Genomic DNA, 26190 nt, shown 5'->3' with positions numbered 1-26190 from the left:
GCCACATGGCCACACTGTGTCTCTTAGTTCTTGCAAGCTAAGCTGGAGTCAGTCTCTCTCATTAAGGCCACATGGCCACACTGTGTCTCTTAGTTCTTGCAAGTTAAGCTGGAATCAGTCTCTCTCATTAAGGCCACATGGCCACACTGTGTCTCTTAGTTCTTGCAAGCTAAGCTTGAGTCAGTCTCTCTCATTAAGGCCACATGGCCACACAGTGTCTCTTAGTTCTTGCAAGCTAAGCTGGAGTCAGTCTCTCTCATTAAGGTCACATGGTCACACTGTCTCTTAGTTCTTGCAAGCTAAGCTGGAGTCAGTCTCTCTCATTAAGGCCACATGGCCACACTGTGTCTCTTAGTTCTTGCAAGCTAAGCTGGAATCAGTCTCTCTCATTAAGGCCACATGGCCACACAGTGTCTCTTAGTTCTTGCAAGCTAAGCTGGAGTGAGTCTCTCTCATTAAGGCCACATGGCCACACTGTGTCTCTTAGTTCTTGCAAGCTAGGCTTGAGTCAGTCTCTCTCATTAAGGCCACATGGCCACACAGTGTCTCTTAGTTCTTGCAAGGTAAGCTGGAGTCAGTCTCTCTCATTAAGGTCACATGGGCACACTGTGTCTCTTAGTTCTTGCAAGCTAAGCTGGAGTCAGTCTCTCTAATTAAGGCCACATGGCCACACTGTCTCTTAGTTCTTGCATGCTAAGCTGGAATCAGTCTCTCTCATTAAGGCCACATGGCCACACAGTGTCTCTTAGTTCTTGCAGTCTAAGCTGGAGTGAGTCTCTCTCATTAAGGCCACATGGCCACACTGTGTCTCTTAGTTCTTGCAAGCTAAGCTTGAGTCAGTCTCTCTCATTAAGGCCACATGGCCACACAGTGTCTCTTAGTTCTTGCAAGGTAAGCTGGAGTCAGTCTCTCTCATTAAGGTCACATGGGCACACTGTGTCTCTTAGTTCTTGCAAGCTAAGCTGGAGTCAGTCTCTCTCATTAAGGCCACATGGCCACACTGTCTCTTAGTTCTTGCAAGCTAAGCTGGAATCAGTCTCTCTCATTAAGGCCACATGGCCACACTGTGTCTCTTAGTTCTTGCAAGCTAAGCTGGAGTGAGTCTCTCTCATTAAGGCCACATGGCCACACAGTGTCTTTTAGTTCTTGCAAGCTAAGCTGGAGTGAGTCTCTCTCATTAAGGCCACATGGCCACACTGTGTCTCTTAGTTCTTGCAAGCTAAGCTTGAGTCAGTCTCTCTCATTAAGGCCACATGGCCACACAGTGTCTCTTAGTTCTTGCAAGGTAAGCTGGAGTCAGTCTCTCTCATTAAGGTCACATGGGCACACTGTGTCTCTTAGTTCTTGCAAGCTAAGCTGGAGTCAGTCTCTCTCATTAAGGCCACATGGCCACACTGTGTCTCTTAGTTCTTGCAAGCTAAGCTTGAGTCAGTCTCTCTCATTAAGGCCACATGGCCACACAGTGTCTCTTAGTTCTTGCAAGCTAAGCTGGAATCAGTCTCTCTCATTAAGGTCACATGGTCACACTGTGTCTCTTAGTTCTTGCAAGCTAAGCTGGAGTCAGTCTCATTAAGGCCACATGGCCACACTGTGTCTCTTAGTTCTTGCAAGCTAAGCTGGAATCAGTCTCTCTCATTAAGGCCACATGGCCACACTGTGTCTCTTAGTTCTTGCAAGCTAAGCTGGAGTCAGTCTCTCTCATTAAGGCCACATGGCCACACTGTGTCTCTTAGTTCTTGCAAGCTAAGCTGGAGTCAGTCTCTCTCATAAAGGCCACATGGCCACACTGTCTCTTAGTTCTTGCAAGCTAAGCTGGAGTGAGTCTCTCTCATTAAGGCCACATGGCCACACAGTGTCTCTTAGTTCTTGCAAGCTAAGCTGGAGTGAGTCTCTCTCATTAAGGCCACATGGCCACACTGTGTCTCTTAGTTCTTGCAAGCTAAGCTTGAGTCAGTCTCTCTCATTAAGGCCACATGGCCACACAGTGTCTCTTAGTTCTTGCAAGGTAAGCTGGAGTCAGTCTCTCTCATTAAGGTCACATGGGCACACTGTGTCTCTTAGTTCTTGCAAGCTAAGCTGGAGTCAGTCTCTCTCATTAAGGCCACATGGCCACACTGTCTCTTAGTTCTTGCAAGCTAAGCTGGAATCAGTCTCTCTCATTAAGGCCACATGGCCACACTGTGTCTCTTAGTTCTTGCAAGCTAAGCTGGAGTGAGTCTCTCTCATTAAGGCCACATGGCCACACTGTGTCTCTTAGTTCTTGCAAGCTAAGCTGGAGTCAGTCTCTCTCATTAAGGCCACATGGCCACACTGTCTCTTAGTTCTTGCAAGCTAAGCTGGAATCAGTCTCTCTCATTAAGGCCACATGGCCACACTGTGTCTCTTAGTTCTTGCAAGCTAAGCTGGAGTGAGTCTCTCTCATTAAGGCCACATGGCCACACAGTGTCTTTTAGTTCTTGCAAGCTAAGCTGGAGTGAGTCTCTCTCATTAAGGCCACATGGCCACACTGTGTCTCTTAGTTCTTGCAAGGTAAGCTGGAGTCAGTCTCTCTCATTAAGGTCACATGGGCACACTGTGTCTCTTAGTTCTTGCAAGCTAAGCTGGAGTCAGTCTCTCTCATTAAGGCCACATGGCCACACTGTGTCTCTTAGTTCTTGCAAGCTAAGCTTGAGTCAGTCTCTCTCATTAAGGCCACATGGCCACACAGTGTCTCTTAGTTCTTGCAAGCTAAGCTGGAATCAGTCTCTCTCATTAAGGTCACATGGTCACACTGTGTCTCTTAGTTCTTGCAAGCTAAGCTGGAGTCAGTCTCATTAAGGCCACATGGCCACACTGTGTCTCTTAGTTCTTGCAAGCTAAGCTGGAATCAGTCTCTCTCATTAAGGCCACATGGCCACACTGTGTCTCTTAGTTCTTGCAAGCTAGGCTTGAGTCAGTCTCTCTCATTAAGGCCACATGGCCACACAGTGTCTCTTAGTTCTTGCAAGGTAAGCTGGAGTCAGTCTCTCTCATTAAGGTCACATGGGCACACTGTGTCTCTTAGTTCTTGCAAGCTAAGCTGGAGTCAGTCTCTCTAATTAAGGCCACATGGCCACACTGTCTCTTAGTTCTTGCATGCTAAGCTGGAATCAGTCTCTCTCATTAAGGCCACATGGCCACACAGTGTCTCTTAGTTCTTGCAAGCTAAGCTGGAGTGAGTCTCTCTCATTAAGGCCACATGGCCACACTGTGTCTCTTAGTTCTTGCAAGCTAAGCTTGAGTCAATCTCTCTCATTAAGGCCACATGGCCACACAGTGTCTCTTAGTTCTTGCAAGGTAAGCTGGAGTCAGTCTCTCTCATTAAGGTCACATGGGCACACTGTGTCTCTTAGTTCTTGCAAGCTAAGCTGGAGTCAGTCTCTCTCATTAAGGCCACATGGCCACACTGTCTCTTAGTTCTTGCAAGCTAAGCTGGAATCAGTCTCTCTCATTAAGGCCACATGGCCACACTGTGTCTCTTAGTTCTTGCAAGCTAAGCTGGAGTGAGTCTCTCTCATTAAGGCCACATGGCCACACAGTGTCTTTTAGTTCTTGCAAGCTAAGCTGGAGTGAGTCTCTCTCATTAAGGCCACATGGCCACACTGTGTCTCTTAGTTCTTGCAAGCTAAGCTTGAGTCAGTCTCTCTCATTAAGGCCACATGGCCACACAGTGTCTCTTAGTTCTTGCAAGGTAAGCTGGAGTCAGTCTCTCTCATTAAGGTCACATGGGCACACTGTGTCTCTTAGTTCTTGCAAGCTAAGCTGGAGTCAGTCTCTCTCATTAAGGCCACATGGCCACACTGTGTCTCTTAGTTCTTGCAAGCTAAGCTTGAGTCAGTCTCTCTCATTAAGGCCACATGGCCACACAGTGTCTCTTAGTTCTTGCAAGCTAAGCTGGAATCAGACTCTCTCATTAAGGTCACATGGTCACACTGTGTCTCTTAGTTCTTGCAAGCTAAGCTGGAGTCAGTCTCATTAAGGCCACATGGCCACACTGTGTCTCTTAGTTCTTGCAAGCTAAGCTGGAATCAGTCTCTCTCATTAAGGCCACATGGCCACACTGTGTCTCTTAGTTCTTGCAAGCTAAGCTGGAGTCAGTCTCTCTCATTAAGGCCACATGGCCACACTGTGTCTCTTAGTTCTTGCAAGCTAAGCTGGAGTCAGTCTCTCTCATAAAGGCCACATGGCCACACTGTCTCTTAGTTCTTGCAAGCTAAGCTGGAGTGAGTCTCTCTCATTAAGGCCACATGGCCACACTGTGTCTCTTAGTTCTTGCAAGCTAAGCTTGAGTCAGTCTCTCTCATTAAGGCCACATGGCCACACAGTGTCTCTTAGTTCTTGCAAGGTAAGCTGGAGTCAGTCTCTCTCATTAAGGTCACATGGGCACACTGTGTCTCTTAGTTCTTGCAAGCTAAGCTGGAGTCAGTCTCTCTCATTAAGGCCACATGGCCACACTGTCTCTTAGTTCTTGCAAGCTAAGCTGGAATCAGTCTCTCTCATTAAGGCCACATGGCCACACTGTGTCTCTTAGTTCTTGCAAGCTAAGCTGGAGTGAGTCTCTCTCATTAAGGCCACATGGCCACACTGTGTCTCTTAGTTCTTGCAAGCTAAGCTGGAGTCAGTCTCTCTCATTAAGGCCACATGGCCACACTGTCTCTTAGTTCTTGCAAGCTAAGCTGGAATCAGTCTCTCTCATTAAGGCCACATGGCCACACTGTGTCTCTTAGTTCTTGCAAGCTAAGCTGGAGTGAGTCTCTCTCATTAAGGCCACATGGCCACACAGTGTCTTTTAGTTCTTGCAAGCTAAGCTGGAATCAGTCTCTCTCATTAAGGTCACATGGTCACACTGTGTCTCTTAGTTCTTGCAAGCTAAGCTGGAGTCAGTCTCATTAAGGCCACATGGCCACACTGTGTCTCTTAGTTCTTGCAAGCTAAGCTGGAATCAGTCTCTCTCATTAAGGCCACATGGCCACACTGTGTCTCTTAGTTCTTGCAAGCTAAGCTGGAATCAGTCTCTCTCATTAAGGCCACATGGCCACACTGTGTCTCTTAGTTCTTGCAAGCTAAGCTGGAGTCAGTCTCTCTCATTAAGGCCACATGGCCACACTGTCTCTTAGTTCTTGCAAGCTAAGCTGGAGTGAGTCTCTCTCATTAAGGCCACATGGCCACACTGTGTCTCTTAGTTCTTGCAAGCTAAGCTTGAGTCAGTCTCTCTCATTAAGGCCACATGGCCACACAGTGTCTCTTAGTTCTTGCAAGCTAAGCTTGAGTCAGTCTCTCTCATTAAGGCCACATGGCCACACAGTGTCTCTTAGTTCTTGCAAGGTAAGCTGGAGTCAGTCTCTCTCATTAAGGTCACATGGGCACACTGTGTCTCTTAGTTCTTGCAAGCTAAGCTGGAGTCAGTCTCTCTCATTAAGGCCACATGGCCACACTGTCTCTTAGTTCTTGCAAGCTAAGCTGGAATCAGTCTCTCTCATTAAGGCCACATGGCCACACTGTGTCTCTTAGTTCTTGCAAGCTAAGCTGGAGTGAGTCTCTCTCATTAAGGCCACATGGCCACACAGTGTCTCTTAGTTCTTGCAAGCTAAGCTGGAGTGAGTCTCTCTCATTAAGGCCACATGGCCACACTGTGTCTCTTAGTTCTTGCAAGCTAAGCTGGAGTCAGTCTCTCTCATTAAGGCCACATGGCCACACTGTGTCTCTTAGTTCTTGCAAGTTAAGCTGGAATCAGTCTCTCTCATTAAGGCCACATGGCCACACTGTGTCTCTTAGTTCTTGCAAGCTAAGCTTGAGTCAGTCTCTCTCATTAAGGCCACATGGCCACACAGTGTCTCTTAGTTCTTGAAAGCTAAGCTGGAGTCAGTCTCTCTCATTAAGGTCACATGGTCACACTGTCTCTTAGTTCTTGCAAGCTAAGCTGGAGTCAGTCTCTCTCATTAAGGCCACATGGCCACACTGTGTCTCTTAGTTCTTGCAAGCTAAGCTGGAATCAGTCTCTCTCATTAAGGCCACATGGCCACACAGTGTCTCTTAGTTCTTGCAAGCTAAGCTGGAGTGAGTCTCTCTCATTAAGGCCACATGGCCACACTGTGTCTCTTAGTTCTTGCAAGCTAGGCTTGAGTCAGTCTCTCTCATTAAGGCCACATGGCCACACAGTGTCTCTTTGTTCTTGCAAGGTAAGCTGGAGTCAGTCTCTCTCATTAAGGTCACATGGGCACACTGTGTCTCTTAGTTCTTGCAAGCTAAGCTGGAGTCAGTCTCTCTCATTAAGGCCACATGGCCACACTGTCTCTTAGTTCTTGCATGCTAAGCTGGAATCAGTCTCTCTCATTAAGGCCACATGGCCACCCTGTGTCTCTTAGTTCTTGCAAGCTAAGCTGGAGTGAGTCTCTCTCATTAAGGCCACATGGCCACACAGTGTCTCTTAGTTCTTGCAAGCTAAGCTGGAGTGAGTCTCTCATTAAGTTCACATGGCCACACTGTGTCTCTTAGTTCTTGCAAGCTAAGCTTGAGTCAGTCTCTCTCATTAAGGCCACATGGCCACACAGTGTCTCTTAGTTCTTGCAAGCTAAGCTGGAGTCAGTCTCATTAAGGCCACATGGCCACACAGTGTCTCTTAGTTCTTGCAAGGTAAGCTGGAGTCAGTCTCTCTCATTAAGGTCACATGGGCACACTGTGTCTCTTAGTTCTTGCAAGCTAAGCTGGAGTCAGTCTCTCTCATTAAGGCCACATGGCCACACTGTGTCTCTTAGTTCTTGCAAGCTAAGCTTGAGTCAGTCTCTCTCATTAAGGCCACATGGCCACACAGTGTCTCTTAGTTCTTGCAAGCTAAGCTGGAGTCAGTCTCATTAAGGCCACATGGCCACACTGTGTCTCTTAGTTCTTGCAAGCTAAGCTGGAATCAGTCTCTCTCATTAAGGCCACATGGCCACACTGTGTCTCTTAGTTCTTGCAAGCTAAGCTGGAGTGAGTCTCTCTCATTAAGGCCACATGGCCACACAGTGTCTCTTAGTTCTTGCAAGCTAAGCTGGAGTGAGTCTCTCTCATTAAGGCCACATGGCCACACTGTGTCTCTTAGTTCTTGCAAGCTAAGCTTGAGTCAGTCTCTCTCATTAAGGCCACATGGCCACACAGTGTCTCTTAGTTCTTGCAAGGTAAGCTGGAGTCAGTCTCTCTCATTAAGGCCACATGGCCACACAGTGTCTCTTAGTTCTTGCAAGCTAAGCTGGAGTGAGTCTCTCTCATTAAGGCCACATGGCCACACTGTGTCTCTTAGTTCTTGCAAGCTAGGCTTGAGTCAGTCTCTCTCATTAAGGCCACATGGCCACACAGTGTCTCTTAGTTCTTGCAAGGTAAGCTGGAGTCAGTCTCTCTCATTAAGGTCACATGGGCACACTGTGTCTCTTAGTTCTTGCAAGCTAAGCTGGAGTCAGTCTCTCTCATTAAGGCCACATGGCCACACTGTCTCTTAGTTCTTGCAAGCTAAGCTGGAATCAGTCTCTCTCATTAAGGCCACATGGCCACACTGTGTCTCTTAGTTCTTGCAAGCTAAGCTGGAGTGAGTCTCTCTCATTAAGGCCACATGGCCACACAGTGTCTCTTAGTTCTTGCAAGCTAAGCTGGAGTGAGTCTCTCATTAAGGCCACATGGCCACACTGTGTCTCTTAGTTCTTGCAAGCTAAGCTTGAGTCAGTCTCTCTCATTAAGGCCACATGGCCACACAGTGTCTCTTAGTTCTTGCAAGGTAAGCTGGAGTCAGTCTCTCTCATTAAGGTCACATGGGCACACTGTGTCTCTTAGTTCTTGCAAGCTAAGCTGGAGTCAGTCTCTCTCATTAAGGCCACATGGCCACACTGTGTCTCTTAGTTCTTGCAAGCTAAGCTTGAGTCAGTCTCTCTCATTAAGGCCACATGGCCACACAGTGTCTCTTAGTTCTTGCAATTTAAGCTGGAATCAGTCTCTCTCATTAAGGCCACATGGCCACACTGTGTCTCTTAGTACTTGCAAGCTAAGATGGAGTGAGTCTCTCTCATTAAGGCCACATGGCCACACAGTGTCTCTTAGTTCTTGCAAGCTAAGCTGGAGTGAGTCTCTCTCATTAAGGCCACATGGCCACACTATGTCTCTTAGTTATTGCAAGCTAAGCTTGAGTCAGTCTCTCTCATTAAGGCCACATGGCCACACAGTGTCTCTTAGTTCTTGCAAGGTAAGCTGGAGTCAGTCTCTCTCATTAAGGTCACATGGGCACACTGTGTCTCTTAGTTCTTGCAAGCTAAGCTGGAGTCAGTCTTTCTCATTAAGGCCACATGGCCACACTGTGTCTCTTAGTTCTTGCAAGCTAAGCTTGAGTCAGTCTCTCTCATTAAGGCCACATGGCCACACAGTGTCTCTTAGTTCTTGCAAGCTAAGCTGGAATCAGTCTCTCTCATTAAGGTCACATGGTCACACTGTGTCTCTTAGTTCTTGCAAGCTAAGCTGGAGTGAGTCTCTCTCATTAAGGCCACATGGCCACACTGTGTCTCTTAGTTCTTGCAAGCTAGGCTTGAGTCAGTCTCTCTCATTAAGGCCACATGGCCACACAGTGTCTCTTAGTTCTTGCAAGGTAAGCTGGAGTCAGTCTCTCTCATTAAGGTCACATGGGCACACTGTGTCTCTTAGTTCTTGCAAGCTAAGCTGGAGTCAGTCTCTCTCATTAAGGCCACATGGCCACACTGTCTCTTAGTTCTTGCAAGCTAAGCTGGAATCAGTCTCTCTCATTAAGGCCACATGGCCACACTGTGTCTCTTAGTTCTTGCAAGCTAAGCTGGAGTGAGTCTCTCTCATTAAGGCCACATGGCCACACAGTGTCTCTTAGTTCTTGCAAGCTAAGCTGGAGTGAGTCTCTCATTAAGGCCACATGGCCACACTGTGTCTCTTAGTTCTTGCAAGCTAAGCTTGAGTCAGTCTCTCTCATTAAGGCCACATGGCCACACAGTGTCTCTTAGTTCTTGCAAGGTAAGCTGGAGTCAGTCTCTCTCATTAAGGTCACATGGGCACACTGTGTCTCTTAGTTCTTGCAAGCTAAGCTGGAGTCAGTCTCTCTCATTAAGGCCACATGGCCACACTGTGTCTCTTAGTTCTTGCAAGTTAAGCTGGAATCAGTCTCTCTCATTAAGGCCACATGGCCACACTGTGTCTCTTAGTTCTTGCAAGCTAAGATGGAGTGAGTCTCTCTCATTAAGGCCACATGGCCACACAGTGTTTCTTAGTTCTTGCAAGCTAAGCTGGAGTGAGTCTCTCTCATTAAGGCCACATGGCCACACTGTGTCTCTTAGTTATTGCAAGCTAAGCTTGAGTCAGTCTCTCTCATTAAGGCCACATGGCCACACAGTGTCTCTTAGTTCTTGCAAGGTAAGCTGGAGTCAGTCTCTCTCATTAAGGTCACATGGGCACACTGTGTCTCTTAGTTCTTGCAAGCTAAGCTGGAGTCAGTCTCTCTCATTAAGGCCACATGGCCACACTGTGTCTCTTAGTTCTTGCAAGCTAAGCTTGAGTCAGTCTCTCTCATTAAGGCCACATGGCCACACAGTGTCTCTTAGTTCTTGCAAGCTAAGCTGGAATCAGTCTCTCTCATTAAGGTCACATGGTCACACTGTGTCTCTTAGTTCTTGCAAGCTAAGCTGGAGTCAGTCTCATTAAGGCCACATGGCCACACTGTGTCTCTTAGTTCTTGCAAGCTAATCTGGAGTCAGTCTCATTAAGGCAACATGGCCACACTGTGTCTCTTAGTTCTTGCAAGCTAAGCTGGAATCAGTCTCTCTCATTAAGGCCACATGGCCACACTGTGTCTCTTAGTTCTTGCAAGCTAAGCTGGAGTCAGTCTCTCTCATTAAGGCCACATGGCCACACTGTGTCTCTTAGTTCTTGCAAGCTAAGCTGGAGTCAGTCTCTCTCATTAAGGCCACATGGCCACACTGTCTCTTAGTTCTTGCAAGCTAAGCTGGAGTGAGTCTCTCTCATTAAGGCCACATGGCCACACAGTGTCTCTTAGTTCTTGCAAGCTAAGCTGGAGTGAGTCTCTCTCATTAAGGCCACATGGCCACACTGTGTCTCTTAGTTCTTGCAAGCTAAGCTTGAGTCAGTCTCTCTCATTAAGGCCACATGGCCACACAGTGTCTCTTAGTTCTTGCAAGGTAAGCTGGAGTCAGTCTCTCTCATTAAGGTCACATGGGCACACTGTGTCTCTTAGTTCTTGCAAGCTAAGCTGGAGTCAGTCTCTCTCATTAAGGCCACATGGCCACACTGTCTCTTAGTTCTTGCAAGCTAAGCTGGAATCAGTCTCTCTCATTAAGGCCACATGGCCACACTGTCTCTTAGTTCTTGCAAGCTAAGCTGGAGTGAGTCTCTCTCATTAAGGCCACATGGCCACACAGTGTCTCTTAGTTCTTGCAAGCTAAGCTGGAGTGAGTCTCTCTCATTAAGGCCACATGGCCACACTGTGTCTCTTAGTTCTTGCAAGCTAAGCTTGAGTCAGTCTCTCTCATTAAGGCCACATGGCCACACAGTGTCTCTTTAGTTCTTGCAAGGTAAGCTGGAGTCAGTCTCTCTCATTAAGGTCACATGGGCACACTGTGTCTCTTAGTTCTTGCAAGCTAAGCTGGAGTCAGTCTCTCTCATTAAGGCCACATGGCCACACTGTGTCTCTTAGTTCTTGCAAGTTAAGCTGGAATCAGTCTCTCTCATTATGGCCACATGGCCACACTGTGTCTCTTAGTTCTTGCAAGCTAAGCTTGAGTCAGTCTCTCTCATTAAGGCCACATGGCCACACAGTGTCTCTTAGTTCTTGCAAGCTAAGCTGGAGTCAGTCTCTCTCATTAAGGTCACATGGTCACACTGTGTCTCTTAGTTCTTGCAAGCTAAGCTGGAGTCAGTCTCTCTCATTAAGGCCACATGGCCACACTGTGTCTCTTAGTTCTTGCAAGCTAAGCTGGAATCAGTCTCTCTCATTAAGGCCACATGGCCACACAGTGTCTCTTAGTTCTTGCAAGCTAAGCTGGAGTGAGTCTCTCTCATTAAGGCCACATGGCCACACAGTGTCTCTTAGTTCTTGCAAGGTAAGCTGGAGTCAGTCTCTCTCATTAAGGGCACATGGGCACACTGTGTCTCTTAGTTCTTGCAAGCTAAGCTGGAGTCAGTCTCTCTCATTAAGGCCACATGGCCACACTGTCTCTTAGTTCTTGCAAGCTAAGCTGGAATGAGTCTCTCTCATTAAGGCCACATGGCCACACTGTGTCTCTTAGTTCTTGCAAGCTAAGCTGGAGTGAGTCTCTCTCATTAAGGCCACATGGCCACGCAGTGTCTCTTAGTTCTTGCAAGCTAAGCTGGAGTGAGTCTCTCTCATTAAGGCCACATGGCCACACTGTGTCTCTTAGTTCTTGCAAGCTAAGCTTGAGTCAGTCTCTCTCATTAAGGCCACATGGTCACACAGTGTCTCTTAGTTCTTGCAAGGTAAGCTGGAGTCAGTCTCTCTCATTAAGGTCACATGGGCACACTGTGTCTCTTAGTTCTTGCAAGCTAAGCTGGAGTCAGTCTCTCTCATTAAGGCCACATGGCCACACTGTGTCTCTTAGTTCTTGCAAGTTAAGCTGGAATCAGTCTCTCTCATTAAGGCCACATGGCCACACTGTGTCTCTTAGTTCTTGCAAGCTAAGCTGGAGTGAGTCTCTCATTAAGGCCACATGGCCACACTGTGTCTCTTAGTTCTTGCAAGCTAAGCTGGAGTGAGTCTCTCTCATTAAGGCCACATGGCCACACAGTGTCTCTTAGTTCTTGCAAGCTAACTTGGAGTCAGTCTCTCTCATTAAGGTCACATGGCCACACTGAGTCTCTTAGTTCTTGCAAGCTAAGCTGGAGTGAGTCTCTCTCATTAAGGCCACATGGCCACACTGTGTCTCTTAGTTCTTGCAAGCTAAGCTTGAGTCAGTCTCTCTCATTAAGGCCACATGGCCACACAGTGTCTCTTAGTTCTTGCAAGCTAAGCTGGAGTGAGTCTCTCTCATTAAGGCCACATGGCCACACAGTGTCTCTTAGTTCTTGCAAGGTAAGCTGGAGTCAGTCTCTCTCATTAAGGTCACATGGGCACACTGTGTCTCTTAGTTCTTGCAAGCTAAGCTGGAGTCAGTCTCTCTCATTAAGGCCACATGGCCACACTGTCTCTTAGTTCTTGCAAGCTAAGCTGGAATGAGTCTCTCTCATTAAGGCCACATGGCCACACTGTGTCTCTTAGTTCTTGCAAGCTAAGCTGGAGTGAGTCTCTCTCATTAAGGCCACATGGCCACGCAGTGTCTCTTAGTTCTTGCAAGCTAAGCTGGAGTGAGTCTCTCTCATTAAGGCCACATGGCCACACTGTGTCTCTTAGTTCTTGCAAGCTAAGCTTGAGTCAGTCTCTCTCATTAAGGCCACATGGTCACACAGTGTCTCTTAGTTCTTGCAAGGTAAGCTGGAGTCAGTCTCTCTCATTAAGGTCACATGGGCACACTGTGTCTCTTAGTTTTTGCAAGCTAAGCTGGAGTCAGTCTCTCTCATTAAGGCCACAGGGCCACACTGTGTCTCTTAGTTCTTGCAAGTTAAGCTGGAATCAGTCTCTCTCATTAAGGCCACATGGCCACACTGTGTCTCTTAGTTCTTGCAAGCTAAGCTGGAGTCAGTCTCTCTCATTAAGGCCACATGGCCACACTGTGTCTCTTAGTTCTTGCAAGCTAAGCTGGAGTCAGTCTCTCTCATTAAGGCTACATGGCCACACTGTCTCTTAGTTCTTGCAAGCTAAGCTGGAGTGAGTCTCTCATTAAGGCCACATGGCCACACTGTGTCTCTTAGTTCTTGCAAGCTAAGCTGGAGTGAGTCTCTCTCATTAAGGCCACATGGCCACACAGTGTCTCTTAGTTCTTGCAAGCTAACTTGGAGTCAGTCTCTCTCATTAAGGCCAGATGGCCACACTGAGTCTCTTAGTTCTTGCAAGCTAAGCTTGAGTCAGTCTCTCTCATTAAGGCCACATGGCCACACAGTATCTCTTAGTTCTTGCAAGCTAAGCTGGAGTCAGTTTCTCTCATTAAGGTCACATGGTCACACTGTGTCTCTTAGTTCTTGCAAGCTAAGCTGGAGTCAGTCTCTCTCATCAAGGCCACATGGCCACACTGTGTCTCTTAGTTCTTGCAAGCTAAGCTGGAATCAGTCTCTCTCATTAAGGCCACATGGCCACACTGTGTCTCTTAGTTCTTGCAAGCTAAGCTGGAGTCAGTCTCTCTCATTAAGGCCACATGGCCACACTGTGTCTCTTAGTTCTTGCAAGCTAAGCTGGAGTCAGTCTCTCTCATTAAGGCTACATGGCCACACTGTCTCTTAGTTCTTGCAAGCTAAGCTGGAGTGAGTCTCTCATTAAGGCCACATGGCCACACTGTGTCTCTTAGTTCTTGCAAGCTAAGCTGGAGTGAGTCTCTCTCATTAAGGCCACATGGCCACACAGTGTCTCTTAGTTCTTGCAAGCTAAGCTGGAGTGAGTCTCTCTCATTAAGGCCACATGGCCACACTGTGTCTCTTAGTTCTTGCAAGCTAAGCTTGAGTCAGTCTCTCTCATTAAGGCCACATGGCCACACAGTGTCTCTTAGTTCTTGCAAGGTAAGCTGGAGTCAGTCTCTCTCATTAAGGCCACATGGCCACACTGTGTCTCTTAGTTCTTGCAAGCTAAGCTTGAGTCAGTCTCTCTCATTAAGGCCACATGGTCACACAGTGTCTCTTAGTTCTTGCAAGGTAAGCTGGAGTCAGTCTCTCTCATTAAGGTCACATGGGCACACTGTGTCTCTTAGTTCTTGCAAGCTAAGCTGGAGTCAGTCTCTCTCATTAAGGCCACATGGCCACACTGTGTCTCTTAGTTCTTGCAAGTTAAGCTGGAATCAGTCTCTCTCATTAAGGCCACATGGCCACACTGTGTCTCTTAGTTCTTGCAAGCTAAGCTGGAGTCAGTCTCTCTCATTAAGGCCACATGGCCACACTGTGTCTCTTAGTTCTTGCAAGCTAAGCTGGAGTCAGTCTCTCTCATTAAGGCTACATGGCCACACTGTCTCTTAGTTCTTGCAAGCTAAGCTGGAGTGAGTCTCTCATTAAGGCCACATGGCCACACTGTGTCTCTTAGTTCTTGCAAGCTAAGCTGGAGTGAGTCTCTCTCATTAAGGCCACATGGCCACACAGTGTCTCTTAGTTCTTGCAAGCTAACTTGGAGTCAGTCTCTCTCATTAAGGTCACATGGCCACACTGAGTCTCTTAGTTCTTGCAAGCTAAGCTGGAGTGAGTCTCTCTCATTAAGGCCACATGGCCACACTGTGTCTCTTAGTTCTTGCAAGCTAAGCTTGAGTCAGTCTCTCTCATTAAGGCCACATGGCCACACAGTATCTCTTAGTTCTTGCAAGCTAAGCTTGAGTAAGTCTCTCTCATTAAGGCCACATGGCCACACAGTGTCTCTTAGTTCTTGCAAGCTAAGCTGGAGTCAGTCTCTCTCATTAAGGTCACATGGTCACACTGTGTCTCTTAGTTCTTGCAAGCTAAGCTGGAGTCAGTCTCTCTCATTAAGGCCACATGGCCACACTGTGTCTCTTAGTTCTTGCAAGCTAAGCTGGAATCAGTCTCTCTCATTAAGGCCACATGGCCACACAGTGTCTCTTAGTTCTTGCAAGCTAAGCTGGAGTGAGTCTCTCTCATTAAGGCCACATGGCCACACAGTGTCTCTTAGTTCTTGCAAGGTAAGCTGGAGTCAGTCTCTCTCATTAAGGTCACATGGGCACACTGTGTCTCTTAGTTCTTGCAAGCTAAGCTGGAGTCAGTCTCTCTCATTAAGGCCACATGGCCACACTGTCTCTTAGTTCTTGCAAGCTAAGCTGGAATGAGTCTCTCTCATTAAGGCCACATGGCCACACTGTGTCTCTTAGTTCTTGCAAGCTAAGCTGGAGTGAGTCTCTCTCATTAAGGCCACATGGCCATGCAGTGTCTCTTAGTTCTTGCAAGCTAAGCTGGAGTGAGTCTCTCTCATTAAGGCCACATGGCCACACTGTGTCTCTTAGTTCTTGCAAGCTAAGCTTGAGTCAGTCTCTCTCATTAAGGCCACATGGTCACACAGTGTCTCTTAGTTCTTGCAAGGTAAGCTGGAGTCAGTCTCTCTCATTAAGGTCACATGGGCACACTGTGTCTCTTAGTTCTTGCAAGCTAAGCTGGAGTCAGTCTCTCTCATTAAGGCCACATGGCCACACTGTGTCTCTTAGTTCTTGCAAGTTAAGCTGGAATCAGTCTCTCTCATTAAGGCCACATGGCCACACTGTGTCTCTTAGTTCTTGCAAGCTAAGCTGGAGTCAGTCTCTCTCATTAAGGCCACATGGCCACACTGTGTCTCTTAGTTCTTGCAAGCTAAGCTGGAGTCAGTCTCTCTCATTAAGGCTACATGGCCACACTGTCTCTTAGTTCTTGCAAGCTAAGCTGGAGTGAGTCTCTCATTAAGGCCACATGGCCACACTGTGTCTCTTAGTTCTTGCAAGCTAAGCTTGAGTCAGTCTCTCTCATTAAGGCCACATGGCCACACAGTATCTCTTAGTTCTTGCAAGCTAAGCTGGAGTCAGTTTCTCTCATTAAGGTCACATGGTCACACTGTGTCTCTTAGTTCTTGCAAGCTAAGCTGGAGTCAGTCTCTCTCATCAAGGCCACATGGCCACACTGTGTCTCTTAGTTCTTGCAAGCTAAGCTGGAATCAGTCTCTCTCATTAAGGCCACATGGCCACACTGTGTCTCTTAGTTCTTGCAAGCTAAGCTGGAGTCAGTCTCTCTCATTAAGGCCACATGGCCACACTGTGTCTCTTAGTTCTTGCAAGCTAAGCTGGAGTCAGTCTCTCTCATTAAGGCTACATGGCCACACTGTCTCTTAGTTCTTGCAAGCTAAGCTGGAGTGAGTCTCTCATTAAGGCCACATGGCCACACTGTGTCTCTTAGTTCTTGCAAGCTAAGCTGGAGTGAGTCTCTCTCATTATGGCCACATGGCCACACAGTGTCTCTTAGTTCTTGCAAGCTAAGCTGGAGTGAGTCTCTCTCATTAAGGCCACATGGCCACACTGTGTCTCTTAGTTCTTGCAAGCTAAGCTTGAGTCAGTCTCTCTCATTAAGGCCACATGGCCACACAGTGTCTCTTAGTTCTTGCAAGGTAAGCTGGAGTCAGTCTCTCTCATTAAGGCCACATGGCCACACTGTGTCTCTTAGTTCTTGCAAGCTAAGCTTGAGTCAGTCTCTCTCATTAAGGCCACATGGCCACACAGTGTCTCTTAGTTCTTGCAAGCTAAGCTGGAATCAGTCTCTCTCATTAAGGTCACATGGTCACACTGTGTCTCTTAGTTCTTGCAAGCTAAGCTGGAGTCAGTCTCATTAAGGCCACTTGGCCACACTGTGTCTCTTAGTTCTTGCAAGCTAAGCTGGAATCAGTCTCTCTCATTAAGGCCACATGGCCACACTGTCTCTTAGTTCTTGCAAGCTAAGCTGGAATCAGTCTCTCTCATTAAGGCCACATGGCCACACTGTGTCTCTTAGTTCTTGCAAGCTAAGCTGGAGTGAGTCTCTCTCATTAAGGCCACATGGCCACACAGTGTCTCTTAGTTCTTGCAAGCTAAGCTGGAGTGAGTCTCTCTCATTAAGGCCACATGGCCACACTGTGTCTCTTAGTTCTTGCAAGCTAAGCTTGAGTCAGTCTCTCTCATTAAGGCCACATGGCCACACAGTGTCTCTTAGTTCTTGCAAGGTAAGCTGGAGTCAGTCTCTCTCATTAAGGTCACATGGGCACACTGTGTCTCTTAGTTCTTGCAAGCTAAGCTGGAGTCAGTCTCTCTCATTAAGGCCACATGGCCACACTGTGTCTCTTAGTTCTTGCAAGCTAAGCTTGAGTCAGTCTCTCTCATTAAGGCCACATGGCCACACAGTGTCTCTTAGTTCTTGCAAGCTAAGCTGGAATCAGTCTCTCTCATTAAGGTCACATGGTCACACTGTGTCTCTTAGTTCTTGCAAGCTAAGCTGGAGTCAGTCTCATTAAGGCTACATGGCCACACTGTGTCTCTTAGTTCTTGCAAGCTAAGCTGGAATCAGTCTCTCTCATTAAGGCCACATGGCCACACTGTGTCTCTTAGTTCTTGGAAGCTAAGCTGGAGTCAGTCTCTCTCATTAAGGCCACATGGCCACACAGTGTCTCTTAGTTCTTGCAAGCTAAGCTGGAGTCAGTCTCTCTCATTAAGGCCACATGGCCACACTGTCTCTTAGTTCTTGCAAGCTAAGCTGGAGTGAGTCTCTCTCATTAAGGCCACATGGCCACACAGTGTCTCTTAGTTCTTGCAAGCTAAGCTGGAGTGAGTCTCTCTCATTAAGGCCACATGGCCACACTGTGTCTCTTAGTTCTTGCAAGCTAAGCTTGAGTCAGTCTCTCTCATTAAGGCCACATGGTCACACAGTGTCTCTTAGTTCTTGCAAGGTAAGCTGGAGTCAGTCTCTCTCATTAAGGTCACATGGGCACACTGTGTCTCTTAGTTCTTGCAAGCTAAGCTGGAGTCAGTCTCTCTCATTAAGGCCACATGGCCACACTGTGTCTCTTAGTTCTTGCAAGTTAAGCTGGAATCAGTCTCTCTCATTAAGGCCACATGGCCACACTGTGTCTCTTAGTTCTTGCAAGCTAAGCTGGAGTCAGTCTCTCTCATTAAGGCCACATGGCCACACTGTGTCTCTTAGTTCTTGCAAGCTAAGCTGGAGTCAGTCTCTCTCATTAAGGCTACATGGCCACACTGTCTCTTAGTTCTTGCAAGCTAAGCTGGAGTGAGTCTCTCATTAAGGCCACATGGCCACACTGTGTCTCTTAGTTCTTGCAAGCTAAGCTGGAGTGAGTCTCTCTCATTAAGGCCACATGGCCACACAGTGTCTCTTAGTTCTTGCAAGCTAAGCTGGAGTCAGTCTCTCTCATTAAGGTCACATGGTCACACTGTGTCTCTTAGTTCTTGCAAGCTAAGCTGGAGTCAGTCTCTCTCATTAAGGCCACATGGCCACACTGTGTCTCTTAGTTCTTGCAAGCTGAGCTGGAATCAGTCTCTCTCATTAAGGCCACATGGCCACACAGTGTCTCTTAGTTCTTGCAAGCTAAGCTGGAGTGAGTCTCTCTCATTAAGGCCACATGGCCACACTGTGTCTCTTAGTTCTTGCAAGCTAAGCTTGAGTCAGTCTCTCTCATTAAGGCCACATGGCCACACAGTGTCTCTTAGTTCTTGCAAGGTAAGCTGGAGTCAGTCTCTCTCTTTAAGGTCACAATGGGCACACTGTGTCTCTTAGTTCTTGCAAGCTAAGCTGGAGTCAGTCTCTCTCATTAAGGCCACATGGCCACACTGTCTCTTAGTTCTTGCAAGCTGAGCTGGAATGAGTCTCTCTCATTAAGGCCACATGGCCACACTGTGTCTCTTAGTTCTTGCAAGCTAAGCTGGAGTGAGTCTCTCTCATTAAGGCCACATTGCCACACTGTGTCTCTTAGTTCTTGCAAGCTAAGCTGGAGTGAGTCTCTCTCATTAAGGCCACATTGCCACACTGTGTCTCTTAGTTCTTGCAAGCTAAGCTTGAGTCAGTCTCTCTCATTAAGGCCACATGGCCACACAGTGTCTCTTAGTTCTTGCAAGGTAAGCTGGAGTCAGTCTCTCTCATTAAGGTCACATGGGCACACTGTGTCTCTTAGTTCTTGCAAGCTAAGCTGGAGTCAGTCTCTCTCATTAAGGCCACATGGCCACACTGTGTCTCTTAGTTCTTGCAAGTTAAGCTGGAATCAGTCTATCTCATTAAGGCCACATGGCCACACTGTGTCTCTTAGTTCTTGCAAGCTAAGCTGGAATCAGTCTCTCTCATTAAGGCCACATGGCCACACTGTGTCTCTTAGTTCTTGGAAGCTAAGCTGGAGTCAGTCTCTCTCATTAAGGCCACATGGCCACACAGTGTCTCTTAGTTCTTGCAAGCTAAGCTGGAGTCAGTCTCTCTCATTAAGGCCACATGGCCACACTGTCTCTTAGTTCTTGCAAGCTAAGCTGGAGTGAGTCTCTCTCATTAAGGCCACATGGCCACACAGTGTCTCTTAGTTCTTGCAAGCTAAGCTGGAGTGAGTCTCTCTCATTAAGGCCACATGGCCACACTGTGTCTCTTAGTTCTTGCAAGCTAAGCTTGAGTCAGTCTCTCTCATTAAGGCCGCATGGCCACACAGTGTCTCTTAGTTCTTGCAAGGTAAGCTGGAGTCAGTCTCTCTCATTAAGGTCACATGGGCACACTGTGTCTCTTAGTTCTTGCAAGCTAAGCTGGAGTCAGTCTCTCTCATTAAGGCCACATGGCCACACTGTCTCTTAGTTCTTGCAAGCTAAGCTGGAGTGAGTCTCTCTCATTAAGGCCACATGGCCACACAGTGTCTCTTAGTTCTTGCAAGCTAAGCTGGAGTGAGTCTCTCTCATTAAGGCCACATGGCCACACTGTGTCTCTTAGTTCTTGCAAGCTAAGCTTGAGTCAGTCTCTCTCATTAAGGCCACATGGCCACACAGTGTCTCTTTAGTTCATGCAAGGTAAGCTGGAGTCAGTCTCTCTCATTAAGGTCACATGGGCACACTGTGTCTCTTAGTTCTTGCAATCTAAGCTGGAGTCAGTCTCTCTCATTAAGGCCACATGGCCACACTGTGTCTCTTAGTTCTTGCAAGTTAAGCTGGAATCAGTCTCTCTCATTAAGGCCACATGGCCACACTGTGTCTCTTAGTTCTTGCAAGCTAAGCTTGAGTCAGTCTCTCTCATTAAGGCCACATGGCCACACAGTGTCTCTTAGTTCTTGCAAGCTAAGCTGGAGTCAGTCTCTCTCATTAAGGTCACATGGTCACACTGTGTCTCTTAGTTCTTGCAAGCTAAGCTGGAGTCAGTCTCTCTCATTAAGGCCACATGGCCACACTGTGTCTCTTAGTTCTTGCAAGCTGAGCTGGAATCAGTCTCTCTCATTAAGGCCACATGGCCACACAGTGTCTCTTAGTTCTTGCAAGCTAAGCTGGAGTGAGTCTCTCTCATTAAGGCCACATGGCCACACTGTGTCTCTTAGTTCTTGCAAGCTAAGCTTGAGTCAGTCTCTCTCATTAAGGCCACATGGCCACACAGTGTCTCTTAGTTCTTGCAAGGTAAGCTGGAGTCAGTCTCTCTCTTTAAGGTCACAATGGGCACACTGTGTCTCTTAGTTCTTGCAAGCTAAGCTGGAGTCAGTCTCTCTCATTAAGGCCACATGGCCACACTGTCTCTTAGTTCTTGCAAGCTGAGCTGGAATGAGTCTCTCTCATTAAGGCCACATGGCCACACTGTGTCTCTTAGTTCTTGCAAGCTAAGCTGGAGTGAGTCTCTCTCATTAAGGCCACATTGCCACACTGTGTCTCTTAGTTCTTGCAAGCTAAGCTGGAGTGAGTCTCTCTCATTAAGGCCACATTGCCACACTGTGTCTCTTAGTTCTTGCAAGCTAAGCTTGAGTCAGTCTCTCTCATTAAGGCCACATGGCCACACAGTGTCTCTTAGTTCTTGCAAGGTAAGCTGGAGTCAGTCTCTCTCATTAAGGTCACATGGGCACACTGTGTCTCTTAGTTCTTGCAAGCTAAGCTGGAGTCAGTCTCTCTCATTAAGGCCACATGGCCACACTGTGTCTCTTAGTTCTTGCAAGTTAAGCTGGAATCAGTCTATCTCATTAAGGCCACATGGCCACACTGTGTCTCTTAGTTCTTGCAAGCTAAGCTGGAGTCAGTCTCTCTCATTAAGGCCACATGGCCACACTGTGTCTCTTAGTTCTTGCAAGCTAAGCTGGAGTGAGTCTCTCTCATTAAGGCCACATGGCCACACAGTGTCTCTTAGTTCTTGCAAGCTAAGCTGGAGTGAGTCTCTCTCATTAAGGCCACATGGCCACACTGTGTCTCTTAGTTCTTGCAAGCTAAGCTTGAGTCAGTCTCTCTCATTAAGGCCGCATGGCCACACAGTGTCTCTTAGTTCTTGCAAGGTAAGCTGGAGTCAGTCTCTCTCATTAAGGTCACATGGGCACACTGTGTCTCTTAGTTCTTGCAAGCTAAGCTGGAGTCAGTCTCTCTCATTAAGGCCACATGGCCACACTGTCTCTTAGTTCTTGCAAGCTAAGCTGGAGTGAGTCTCTCTCATTAAGGCCACATGGCCACACAGTGTCTCTTAGTTCTTGCAAGCTAAGCTGGAGTGAGTCTCTCTCATTAAGGCCACATGGCCACACTGTGTCTCTTAGTTCTTGCAAGCTAAGCTTGAGTCAGTCTCTCTCATTAAGGCCACATGGCCACACAGTGTCTCTTTAGTTCATGCAAGGTAAGCTGGAGTCAGTCTCTCTCATTAAGGTCACATGGGCACACTATGTCTCTTAGTTCTTGCAAGCTAAGCTGGAGTCAGTCTCTCTCATTAAGGCCACATGGCCACACTGTGTCTCTTAGTTCTTGCAAGTTAAGCTGGAATCAGTCTCTCTCATTAAGGCCACATGGCCACACTGTGTCTCTTAGTTCTTGCAAGCTAAGCTTGAGTCAGTCTCTCTCATTAAGGCCACATGGCCACACAGTGTCTCTTAGTTCTTGCAAGCTAAGCTGGAGTCAGTCTCTCTCATTAAGGTCACATGGTCACACTGTGTCTCTTAGTTCTTGCAAGCTAAGCTGGAGTCAGTCTCTCTCATTAAGGCCACATGGCCACACTGTGTCTCTTAGTTCTTGCAAGCTGAGCTGGAATCAGTCTCTCTCATTAAGGCCACATGGCCACACAGTGTCTCTTAGTTCTTGCAAGCTAAGCTGGAGTGAGTCTCTCTCATTAAGGCCACATGGCCACACTGTGTCTCTTAGTTCTTGCAAGCTAAGCTTGAGTCAGTCTCTCTCATTAAGGCCACATGGCCACACAGTGTCTCTTAGTTCTTGCAAGGTAAGCTGGAGTCAGTCTCTCTCTTTAAGGTCACAATGGGCACACTGTGTCTCTTAGTTCTTGCAAGCTAAGCTGGAGTCAGTCTCTCTCATTAAGGCCACATGGCCACACTGTCTCTTAGTTCTTGCAAGCTGAGCTGGAATGAGTCTCTCTCATTAAGGCCACATGGCCACACTGTGTCTCTTAGTTCTTGCAAGCTAAGCTGGAGTGAGTCTCTCTCATTAAGGCCACATTGCCACACTGTGTCTCTTAGTTCTTGCAAGCTAAGCTGGAGTGAGTCTCTCTCATTAAGGCCACATTGCCACACTGTGTCTCTTAGTTCTTGCAAGCTAAGCTTGAGTCAGTCTCTCTCATTAAGGCCACATGGCCACACAGTGTCTCTTAGTTCTTGCAAGGTAAGCTGGAGTCAGTCTCTCTCATTAAGGTCACATGGGCACACTGTGTCTCTTAGTTCTTGCAAGCTAAGCTGGAGTCAGTCTCTCTCATTAAGGCCACATGGCCACACTGTGTCTCTTAGTTCTTGCAAGTTAAGCTGGAATCAGTCTATCTCATTAAGGCCACATGGCCACACTGTGTCTCTTAGTTCTTGCAAGCTAAGCTGGAATTAGTCTCTCTCATTAAGGCCACATGGCCACACTGTGTCTCTTAGTTCTTGGAAGCTAAGCTGGAGTCAGTCTCTCTCATTAAGGCCACATGGCCACACAGTGTCTCTTAGTTCTTGCAAGCTAAGCTGGAGTCAGTCTCTCTCATTAAGGCCACATGGCCACACTGTCTCTTAGTTCTTGCAAGCTAAGCTGGAGTGAGTCTCTCTCATTAAGGCCACATGGCCACACAGTGTCTCTTAGTTCTTGCAAGCTAAGCTGGAGTGAGTCTCTCTCATTAAGGCCACATGGCCACACTGTGTCTCTTAGTTCTTGCAAGCTAAGCTTGAGTCAGTCTCTCTCATTAAGGCCGCATGGCCACACAGTGTCTCTTAGTTCTTGCAAGGTAAGCTGGAGTCAGTCTCTCTCATTAAGGTCACATGGGCACACTGTGTCTCTTAGTTCTTGCAAGCTAAGCTGGAGTCAGTCTCTCTCATTAAGGCCACATGGCCACACTGTCTCTTAGTTCTTGCAAGCTAAGCTGGAGTGAGTCTCTCTCATTAAGGCCACATGGCCACACTGTGTCTCTTAGTTCTTGCAAGCTAAGCTGGAGTCAGTCTCTCTCATTAAGGCCACATGGCCACACTGTGTCTCTTAGTTCTTGCAAGCTGAGCTGGAATCAGTCTCTCTCATTAAGGCCACATGGCCACACAGTGTCTCTTAGTTCTTGCAAGCTAAGCTGGAGTGAGTCTCTCTCATTAAGGCCACATGGCCACACTGTGTCTCTTAGTTCTTGCAAGCTAAGCTTGAGTCAGTCTCTCTCATTAAGGCCACATGGCCACACAGTGTCTCTTAGTTCTTGCAAGGTAAGCTGGAGTCAGTCTCTCTCTTTAAGGTCACAATGGGCACACTGTGTCTCTTAGTTCTTGCAAGCTAAGCTGGAGTCAGTCTCTCTCATTAAGGCCACATGGCCACACTGTCTCTTAGTTCTTGCAAGCTGAGCTGGAATGAGTCTCTCTCATTAAGGCCACATGGCCACACTGTGTCTCTTAGTTCTTGCAAGCTAAGCTGGAGTGAGTCTCTCTCATTAAGGCCACATTGCCACACTGTGTCTCTTAGTTCTTGCAAGCTAAGCTGGAGTGAGTCTCTCTCATTAAGGCCACATTGCCACACTGTGTCTCTTAGTTCTTGCAAGCTAAGCTTGAGTCAGTCTCTCTCATTAAGGCCACATGGCCACACAGTGTCTCTTAGTTCTTGCAAGGTAAGCTGGAGTCAGTCTCTCTCATTAAGGTCACATGGGCACACTGTGTCTCTTAGTTCTTGCAAGCTAAGCTGGAGTCAGTCTCTCTCATTAAGGCCACATGGCCACACTGTGTCTCTTAGTTCTTGCAAGTTAAGCTGGAATCAGTCTATCTCATTAAGGCCACATGGCCACACTGTGTCTCTTAGTTCTTGCAAGCTAAGCTGGAGTCAGTCTCTCTCATTAAGGCCACATGGCCACACTGTGTCTCTTAGTTCTTGCAAGCTAAGCTGGAGTGAGTCTCTCTCATTAAGGCCACATGGCCACACAGTGTCTCTTAGTTCTTGCAAGCTAAGCTGGAGTGAGTCTCTCTCATTAAGGCCACATGGCCACACTGTGTCTCTTAGTTCTTGCAAGCTAAGCTTGAGTCAGTCTCTCTCATTAAGGCCACATGGCCACACAGTGTCTCTTAGTTCTTGCAAGGTAAGCTGGAGTCAGTCTCTCTCATTAAGGTCACATGGGCACACTGTGTCTCTTAGTTCTTGCAATCTAAGCTGGAGTCAGTCTCTCTCATTAAGGCCACATGGCCACACTGTGTCTCTTAGTTCTTGCAAGCTAAGCTTGAGTCAGTCTCTCTCATTAAGGCCACATGGCCACACAGTGTCTCTTAGTTCTTGCAAGCTAAGCTGGAATCAGTCTCTCTCATTAAGGTCACATGGTCACACTGTGTCTCTTAGTTCTTGCAAGCTAAGCTGGAGTCAGTCTCATTAAGGCCACATGGCCACACTGTGTCTCTTAGTTCTTGCAAGCTAAGCTGGAATCAGTCTCTCTCATTAAGGCCACATGGCCACACTGTCTCTTAGTTCTTGCAAGCTAAGCTGGAATCAGTCTCTCTCATTAAGGCCACATGGCCACACTGTGTCTCTTAGTTCTTGCAAGCTAAGCTGGAGTGAGTCTCTCTCATTAAGGCCACATGGCCACACAGTGTCTCTTAGTTCTTGCAAGCTAAGCTGGAGTGAGTCTCTCTCATTAAGGCCACATGGCCACACTGTGTCTCTTAGTTCTTGCAAGCTAAGCTTGAGTCAGTCTCTCTCATTAAGGCCACATGGCCACACAGTGTCTCTTAGTTCTTGCAAGGTAAGCTGGAGTCAGTCTCTCTCTTTAAGGTCACAATGGGCACACTGTGTCTCTTAGTTCTTGCAAGCTAAGCTGGAGTCAGTCTCTCTCATTAAGGCCACATGGCCACACTATCTCTTAGTTCTTGCAAGCTAAGCTGGAATGAGTCTCTCTCATTAAGGCCACATGGCCACACAGTGTCTCTTAGTTCTTGCAAGCTAAGCTGGAGTGAGTCTCTCTCATTAAGGCCACATTGCCACACTGTGTCTCTTAGTTCTTGCAAGCTAAGCTTGAGTCAGTCTCTCTCATTAAGGCCACATGGCCACACAGTGTCTCTTAGTTCTTGCAAGGTAAGCTGGAGTCAGTCTCTCTCATTAAGGTCACATGGGCACACTGTGTCTCTTAGTTCTTGCAAGCTAAGCTGGAGTCAGTCTCTCTCATTAAGGCCACATGGCCACACTGTGTCTCTTAGTTCTTGCAAGTTAAGCTGGAATCAGTCTATCTCATTAAGGCCACATGGCCACACTGTGTCTCTTAGTTCTTGCAAGCTAAGCTGGAGTCAGTCTCTCTCATTAAGGCCACATGGCCACACTGTGTCTCTTAGTTCTTGCAAGCTAAGCTGGAGTCAGTCTCTCTCATTAAGGCTACATGGCCACACTGTCTCTTAGTTCTTGCAAGCTAAGCTGGAGTGAGTCTCTCATTAAGGCCACATGGCCACACTGTGTCTCTTAGTTCTTGCAAGCTAAGCTGGAGTGAGTCTCTCTCATTAAGGCCACATGGCCACACAGTGTCTCTTAGTTCTTGCAAGCTAAGCTGGAGTGAGTCTCTCTCATTAAGGCCACATGGCCACACTGTGTCTCTTAGTTCTTGCAAGCTAAGCTTGAGTCAGTCTCTCTCATTAAGGCCACATGGCCACACAGTGTCTCTTAGTTCTTGCAAGGTAAGCTGGAGTCAGTCTCTCTCATTAAGGTCACATGGGCACACTGTGTCTCTTAGTTCTTGCAAGCTAAGCTGGAGTCAGTCTCTCTCATTAAGGCCACATGGCCACACTGTGTCTCTTAGTTCTTGCAAGCTAAGCTTGAGTCAGTCTCTCTCATTAAGGCCACATGGCCACACAGTGTCTCTTAGTTCTTGCAAGCTAAGCTGGAATCAGTCTCTCTCATTAAGGTCACATGGTCACACTGTGTCTCTTAGTTCTTGCAAGCTAAGCTGGAGTCAGTCTCATTAAGGCCA

Source organism: Petromyzon marinus, chromosome 37 (genome assembly GCF_048934315.1).
Source record: "Petromyzon marinus isolate PM22_M1 ecotype Great Lakes invasive population chromosome 37, UKy_Petmar_22M1.pri1.0, whole genome shotgun sequence".
In the NCBI taxonomy this organism is placed as follows: Eukaryota; Metazoa; Chordata; class Hyperoartia; order Petromyzontiformes; family Petromyzontidae; genus Petromyzon; species Petromyzon marinus.
Note: the sequence above shows the minus strand (reverse complement) of the source record.